The following is an 8,761-nucleotide window of genomic DNA, read 5'->3' as shown; positions in this document are numbered from 1 at the left end:
TCAAAAAGTTACACATAGCATCCTGTTTCATTGTTGTTGTTTATATGTGCGGTAAACGATATGAACAAGCATCTCTTTGTTGGTTAACTGCATGCTTTGCTATCCACGCACTGTCATGCAGTACACACACAATCACAGTTCAGTGACTGCAGAGCGGTCTGCAACCAGTAACTTGCAACTATACTATGCAGCAAATTTCTTTGCACGGTATTTGTTATATTTATCGAACGATGAGATGGAATTGGTATGGCTATTTCTACACAGTGCATTTCCTAAAGACTCCTTTCTGCCATACTGTACTTTTTACCCAAAAAGCATCCTACAGAGTCATTTAAATTGCTACGTATAAAGATGTTTGTAGCAGGTGTGTGAGCCCGAACAAAAAAAAATGTTTTAATTTTCCTTAATTCTTCAGTATTCCTGATTATCACGACATGGGCATCTATATGTTGGTACAACTTTTTTCAGGCATTACAACTGATGTACCGATGTGTTTGGTACTAATTCATCTTCAGACCTTTCATGTCTGTTGGGTAAAAAAAAATACGAAATAATAGTTGGCTGCATTAGTTTTCACTGAGATAACTAGCATCACACAGCATGCTCTTGAAATTCCTCTAGCTGTCTGTAATTGGCTTCATTGTATAGCTTCATACTTGTTTAATTTAAACTCTGCACACTGCTCTTTTCACCGCACATGGCGACATGGCACGCGGAGCCCCGTGGGAATGGGCGAGGAGGATTCAGAGGTGGGCTGCTACTTCCCTGGAATCCAAACACAGCTATAGGCACCTGCAAGTCACGGTTAATTTCGGAAAAGCAGCTTTCTTCGCTTCCTTTCGTCGTCTTGTTCGTCGTGCGTCGCGTGTCGCGGCGAACCCGACAAAGGGGAGGCCATCAACCCCCTTCCCCTCCCCCTCCCCTCCTGAAGCAGAGGAAAGATCCCACAAATAGTTTCCTAGAGAGGTCCTTTTTTTCCCTGCGGTGAACGAGGGGTCAAACGACAGGCCCAAGCAGTGTGAGGCAACGTTCTCTGTTCATTCTAGAGACGCAAGCTTACACTGCAAAATGAAACCTTGTCTTTCTCTTCCAAATGCAATTTCATTTCATTTTTACAAAATGCAAGTTACATACTACAGAGATGCAAGGGCTAAAAGCTGCTAAAAAGCAGCTTACTGGGCCCAAGCGCCTCTGAAATGGCAGTACACGACAAACGCACTTCAAGCAAAAAAAATGTTTACATATACGTATAAAAAGCATTAAAAAATGTTTACGTGCTCTTAACGCAGCGCTATCCACGTTCTTTTATTGATGACGCCATAAGCAGAGCTTCAAATCTGAACCGTAGTCAAATACTTCAGGGGCACCGAAGAGATAACCGAAATGATTACACTACAAACCTTATTCTCACATTTAACAGTAACGCACCGAACATAAACAGAATTCTTAATTAGCACTTTATTATTCTCCAGCAAAGTCAACGACTATCGAAAATATTTACATGCGCACCCCGCGTGATTTACAGGCGTGCCAAAAACATTCAGAATCATCTAGTCCACTCCAAGGAACACAAAACCCCAAAATATGGATGCCAGCCCTGTAGTAAAGATCGCTGCAAAGTTTGCAAGCACATGAAGACTACGTGTTCCGCAACTAGTACGAGGTCAGTTTTCCAGCATTCAATCAACGGCAAGTTTGACTGCGACTCATCAAACATTATTTACCTTCTTGAATGCACTGTGTGTAACCAGCAATACATAGGAGAGACAAACACTGCATTCCGCATTCGATTCAACCACCACCGAGCACACACCAAGTCTCTCCCCAATCTTCCCCTATCCAAGCATGTAAACTCAGAAGGACACCCATTTGACCAACTAAAAGTAACAATTATTCAAGGGGGCTTCAAAAACAGGCGAGAACGTGAACAACGTGAATTCTATTTTATCCACAAGTTTAATACTATTCAAGAATGTCTTAACGAAAAGCCTGGTATCCTTTCTTTTTTTCACGACCTCCAAACAAAATAATACTGCACCTCTCGTTAATTGGCTAACTCAGATATACCCTTTATAACTCCTAGTGTATATCCCAGGCAATCATACCCCTCCTTACTTACACTATCCTGCCTCGTGCAGTATTAATAAGCTTTGACGTTCTTTCCTTACATTTTCCGACAATTTGAAATCTTTGTACACAGCTAGCCCAGCCCTCCACTACAACCAAGTATTCCCGACGAAGTCGGTTCAACGACCCGCCCAGGGAGAGGGGTGCACCGTTCAGTGAAACCCAGACCCCCTGAGTAAGTTCTTACACATGTGCAATTAACGTAGCCCACTCCTTCCTTAACGTTCTAGCCCTTGGCTCACCGGAAATTAGTGAGACCCCCCAAAAGGCGCCTGGTTTGGCCTGTTCCTCGCTGCCAGTGTCATTTGCGCAGCGGCGCCTCTTTGGCCACGCATCTGCAGCGGCACCCATCTTTGTGTTTGTGCATTTTGTTTGTGTCTTGTTTGCACGTTTTGCTTTCGTACGCCTGTGGTTGCCGCGCTGCCCATATCGCGGGCACCGTCTTCCTCTCCCTATCTCGTTTCGCCATTTCCTTTTTTTACCCGTCCTTCCTTACTAGAATAGTTCCCCCCCCCCTTTTTTTTTCTTTTCTTTCTATTTTTTGCTTCCTCCCCCAATCTTGTCCCTGTTTGCTCCCCACACCCCTATCTTTATTTTTTTTACTTTTTTGTTCAATTTTTTGAACTGCAATGAAAACAATGCGCATGTATGTTCGCTAACAATAGTTTACAGACGCATGAAAACAAAGAGAAGACCCGAGAAAAATAAAGAGAAAAGAAACACTCAATAGGCATACATCGCACCGGCAGACAACAAAGGAACATTAAATGCAACCTGGCTATATATTAACAAAATACATTTTTAACTCGTTTGGTTTAACACTACCAAAACTTTGTGCTTATTAAGAGTGGTCGGTAAATTGTGTTCAAGCGTTTGTAGTTTATAATTAATTCGAAAATATGGAATATACCAGAGATCGGTATTTCAGGTTTAGAGTCGATTCGAAGCGGTCCTTAAATGTGTAGTACGTATTAAGAAATCTCTATAAGCAGGAGAAGAATGGTAAAAGAACCTCAAAATGCGAAAAACATATATATGTTCAAAACGAATGATGTTATAATTTCTAAAAGCAGTTTGCGTTGGAGAGACAGATAAGGAAGGTTTGCAATGTAGCGGATCATTTTCTTCTGCAGAACCTGTATTTTTATCACATTTGTTTTTGTGGTGTTGCCCAAACAGAGTTACGGAACCGAAAAGAGCATGATAAATTTGAATTTTCACGTGAGTGGGAAGGAGCCATTGACATCGTGTTAGAACACCTGCTACTGAAGAGAGCTTTTTGCAAATATTTTCCACATGTCGATCCCACCTGAGATGCGACGAGAAAGTAACTTCAAGGATTTTGTGGCTGTCTACAATTTGAATTTCTTGACCAGCGTATTTAGGAGCGCGTTGTAGTTCGACTGGCTTGTTCCTTGCACGGAAAATTATTACCTTAGTCTTTGTAGGGTTTATTTGGAGGCAATTAGAAGAGGACCAGTTCTCTAGTTTCGTAAGGATTACGTTGCACTCTTCAATTAACTTGTTTATGTCGTGACCAGGGATTAGTAAACTGCTATCATCGGCGTATATAATAAATTTCGCTTTGTCATAAATATGACCAATGTCATTTATATAGATGTTAAAAAGCATCGGGCCCAGAATGCTGCCTTGAGGCACACCATTTCGTACCGCCAGAAAAGAAGACTGATGGTTGTGGATATAGACAGATTGTTTTTGATTTTGCAGGTATGATTTCATGAGGTCTAAAGGTGTTCCACGAACTCCGTTTTGAGAAAGTTTATGAGTTAAAATTTGATGGTTTAGGGAAAGGAAAGCCTTACTAAAATCAATGAAGAGTCCGACAGTGAGAATACCTGCTTCAGTGTTTTGCAGGATACATTCCTTAAGTGATAACAAAGCCGTTTCCGTCGACTTTCCCCTTCGGAAGCCAAATTGAGCAACAGACAGGATTTGTTTTGCATTAAAAAAGTTCACTACACGGGAAAAGATTACTTTTTCCAAGCCCTTTGAAAAGACTGGAATCACAGATATTGGTCTATAATTGGACACTACATCTTTATCTCCCCCTTTAAACACAACTGTCACTCTTGCTTTCTTCATTTATTCCGGGTAAACTCCCGTTTCAATTAACAAATTGAAGATGTATGCAAGCACAAGTGCAATATATGGTAGTACATATTTGACTGGTTTTATCTGAATATTGTCAATATCTAAGGCTTTGCAATTATTCAAATTCATAAAGGTCTCATTGGTGGGCTCAAGGAAAAGGCTTTCGAAAGGGCTACAAGATGAAGGAACTTCAGGTAGATGCATCACAGGTAAATGGGTGGTTAAAAAATTGCTGTTTAAATAGCCTGCAAGAGCCTGACCGGATAATTCAGAGCCCTTATAGATTATTCGTTGAGCTGGCGCATTTTTCGTATTGCGACGTAACAAGTTATCTACAACTTTCCACACAGTGTCTGAATTTTTCATTCTAACATCAGAGAACAGTTTTTGATGATACACAGTCTTAGCACGCTTAAGCTCAGCATTTAGATTATTTCTTGTTTTTTTTAATAAGAGATTCAAGAGAGCGATTATTTAAAAAGGCATGGTACTTGTTTTTGCTCTTTATCATTCTTCTGAGCTCTGGCGTGATCCATGGTTCTCTTATTCGTTTAGACTGCTTAATGTTCTTTATATATTTCTACAAAAACCTTGATAAAGGCTGAATATGCATTATTTGAGTCCTATATAGAATAACTAGGACTCCCGCCCAAAACCATTTCAGCCTATCTGGGTACCTCCAACCTTTTTTATTTGCGTGTAACTCCAGCCCCTCTTCATCTTTGTTATTGTAGCCGCTATTGTTTCTCAAGTACCATCTTGATATTAGCAGTTCCTAATTCAAGCCTTCTGCAGGGTTTGAAGGACCTATTTAATTGGAAATGAGAACACGTGCACAGGGTGGAAAGCGTGTGATCTGCGAGGAAACACTGAGGCGGCCCCGAGAAGGGCCTTTATTAAGGTTGACAGCCGTTTTGTGCCTCTTCACTTGGCAGCGACGACACAGCGTGTGTGGTCCCCATGGTTTTGCCCTAGCTGCCGAAGCAATCCTCGGGCACGACCTTCGACATCTGATGTTTTTATTTAAAAAACACATGGACCAAAGTCGTGCTGTATGCAGTGCGATCGCCATGTGGTTCCACATGACGGCGAACAATCATCCACCTACCCCGGCTCTTTGGACGGATTCAGGAAACGACTGAAAAGAACAAAAGTAACGAGCAAACAAGTTAGAACGCAAAGAAACGAAGGCGCTCTGCACTAATGCTGTAGCGAGGTCTAATATGTAAAATTTCACGGCTGGCCTCGATTTCTACAAAGCGCGGGTAGTCGCTACGGAAATAAACAAAGGCGCACTGGAGCTGGGTAAGTCTGCAGCTACAAGCACGAGTTTTTTGTCTCTACCGCCGATTTCCACAACGCGCGATCGTCATAACTTTTCTTGGACTTGCTGTTGAAGCTGACAGCGATCATAAAAATTAAGGCCGCCGACTGTAGTGACAGAGGCTTGCCATTGAAAGGAACAAAGCCGTGCACTTTGTTAACCAGGCAGGCAACGAGGCCTAGCGCGAGTTTTAGATCCGACTTGGACAAAGCGCGAGACGGCGCGCGCTTCTAACGCCTGCCGACGCAAAGAAACAAAGGCGCACTGCGCTGGGATAATGCTGTAGCGAGGTCTAATATGTAAATTTTCACGGCTGCCGTCGATTTCGACAAAGCGCGAAAAGTCTCTAAGGAATTAAACAAAGCTGCACTGCACTGGGTGAATGCTGGACACTTCGGCCAGGCGCGATTTCCACAATGCGCGAGTCGGAACTTCTGGACTTACCGTTACAGCTGATAGCGATCCTAAAGGGCAGATTGTAGTGGCAGAATTATCGTGGCCACTTTTACCCTGGACTTGCCACTGCAAAGGAACAAAGGCGCACTGGCGTCTCGCCACGTGGTATCGGTCCGCGGCAAATAAGGACAGCATCGGCTCTCCAGAAGCATCCAGGAAACGATGCTGCAAAAAAAGTTACGTTACAAGCGCCGCAATTTGGCGAGTTCTGCACGAGAAAACTTGCGAAAACGTTGTTCAACCCTTACCTCGTGATTGAGAACGTGCACGCCCGACAAGCGCTTCATCGTGGCTGTCAGACGGCGGTTCAGATGGCGACGCCGGCGGTCCTCAAACCGCACCTTATGTGGGTCGACGTAATGGAGTTGCAAAATTTTGAACACCAGCACGACGTGCTCCTGCAGCAGGAAAACGAGGTCCTGGAATGCGCAAGGCATGTAGGTAAGTGGTACAGCACTTAATGAAGCGAAATTTGAGATAAAATGCGTACCTTTATGTCGCTGGCGATTTCTCGCGGGTCAGCGCCTTTTGGGGGTCGTCGCAATGTCGTGGAAGCAAGAACTGTACAGAAATTTCAGCTGGCTGCGCCGACGAGCGCACCACGAAAAAAAAAAAGCCATACCTGGACAGCTTCCGAAACGCGCGCGCCGCCCCCTACGCTCACGAAGAGAATGCCCGCAGACCACGCACGCCCGGCGGCCGGCCGGCCGGCCCTAGCGATTCCCTAGGCACTCTAGGGACAGGCCGAGAGAGGCGCGGCGACCCCACATCCGGTTGAGAACGAGGGCGAAGCGAAAAAACGTCACGCAGACACGCATCCCACCGACCAATCGGCGTTTCCAGCCCACCGACCCGCAAACGCTTCTGTCCCATTCGGCGCGTAGCGCAGCGAAGTTTAATTTTCTAACTCCGTAATACGCCGCGAGGTGGCGACCTTAGCCCAACGCTCAAGCGGCGCTCGCCTGGCCGGCACTGCCTGCGATTTCAGTGGCGACATCAACCCTGTTGGCACGTTTTCACGCAGAAGAACAGTGAATACGAAGTCAATTTCTTTCGACTTCTTGCAGCTACAAAGAAGTCGAGGTACGTTGTTAAACAGTTACGGATTGCTTTTGCATGCAGCTTTAGTGGTCGTCTAAAAGCCGACTGGGGCAACCGAGGCTTTTACCGCGCAACTTTTCGTCCAGATTGCATGCCATCGTTCTGATTGTTTTTTTTGTGTGTGTGTTGCAAAAGTTGCAGCGCTGTATGACAAAACTCAGGTATGCTTTTTGTGCCTTTCACTCGATTTTTAATGTACTGGGCAGCTACTTTACAGCGAAGCTCTCTCTGGCTCGAACAACATAATAATTACGATAAGCGCTCGTGCATTGTTTATACGCCACCACAAGTCAGAAGTTCTGAGCTCTGCTTTTTTGCTCTTGAAGCGAGAACTTTTTGCTGGGCTTTGTTTTGCTATGTTGCATGTGTTCCTGGTAGGTGCGAGTGGTTTCGTGTAGCTAATGTGATCCCGCAATTAAATTATATGCTGTGTGATGAAAACTGCATCGGTTCTCAGTCATGAGCTTCGCACCACAATCCTATCTGCTTCTGTATTTTTCAAATAAATGTGCTGCTGCGTACCTTTCTGCCACTCTGACAGAAAAAAAAAACGGATAAATTTTCACGAATTTCCCGCGAATGACGATCGCCTCCAAGCATGGCAGAAGGCCATATCAGGAAAAGATTTTGTCCCAAATGACAAGCCTGCTAGCTGTGTCGTCTGCAGCCTTCCCTTTTTAAATTCAGATTATACTTTGGTGTCCACAAAGCTGCGGCGCCTGAAACGGGATGCTGTTCCGAGCGTGTTCGCGGGTTACCCAAGCTACATGCAGCCACAACAGCCACATAAAAGACGTAAGTTGGAGCGCTTGACGCAGAATTATTCTCCAAACCAAGAAAGGGCTTCAAATTTATCGAGCGGCCCTGATGAAGCTGCTGGTTCAGCCTGTGGTCGCGAAAAAAGCACAGGCCATTCGGCAACTTTTCCCTGCTCGTTTCCTGTAGTGTATGAAGATAACTTGATTCATGCACCCTTGTGAGGAGATGAAGAAGCAAGTCCTAAAGGTGCACGATATGAGAAACCAAGTGCATAAGATGCAGTCGGTGAATTACAGCAGTCTAGTGAGGAACTTGATTGCGCAACGCAAACTACTGATGACCTTCTCCCGCGCAAGCAGTCGGATTCAAGGAATATAAACCGAATGAGAGTGCGATTGTTCAGGAAAGCAGATGCTATCTGGAGACTGCAGCGAGAAAACAGCCGCCTAAAAAAGAAGCTCAGTAGTTTTGAAAACCACTCTACATTCGGCGTTGAGAAAGTGCTTGGACAAGGTCGGCACAGCCCAGTTCTGCTTGGAAGACTGCGCAGCGGAACAGAACGCCAATGCGTCAAGGCAACGCCCCGTGTGGTCGGCAGACTTTGTTCGGGAATTTGTAGTTTTGTACTACTTGTCCCCTAAGGCATACCGTTACATACGCAACAGAGGACTGTTGAAATTGCCTTCAAAAAACACGCTACTTCTCTATGTTGGCAAAGCCAAAAGTGAAAGTGGGATCGCACCATTAATGAAACAAGGCCTAAAGCAAGAGATGGGGCAGCTGAAAGAGCAATCGCGGCTTTCCTCAATTATTGTGGATAAAATGGCTATAAGCTCCAAATACATCCACAATCGTAAAATGGACTGCTTTTTTGGTCAGCAA

At 44.6% G+C, this 8,761-nt stretch overlaps 1 long non-coding RNA gene across 1 annotated transcript; it reads right to left on the bottom strand.

Annotated features, from left to right (window-relative positions):
• Window positions 1-5,334: 5,334 nt before the first annotated feature.
• Window positions 5,335-6,866, bottom strand: LOC144102557 (uncharacterized). Its single transcript, XR_013308220.1, has 4 exons — window positions 6,510-6,866; window positions 6,268-6,438; window positions 6,008-6,184; window positions 5,335-5,377 (listed from the first exon to the last, which is right to left on the bottom strand). It is a non-coding gene; the product is annotated as an uncharacterized LOC144102557 (long non-coding RNA).
• Window positions 6,867-8,761: the final 1,895 nt, after the last annotated feature.

The sequence above is a fragment of the Amblyomma americanum genome, chromosome 1 (assembly GCF_052857255.1).
Source record: "Amblyomma americanum isolate KBUSLIRL-KWMA chromosome 1, ASM5285725v1, whole genome shotgun sequence".
NCBI lineage: Eukaryota > Metazoa > Arthropoda > Arachnida > Ixodida > Ixodidae > Amblyomma > Amblyomma americanum.
This window is presented reverse-complemented; position numbering and strand designations above follow the sequence as displayed.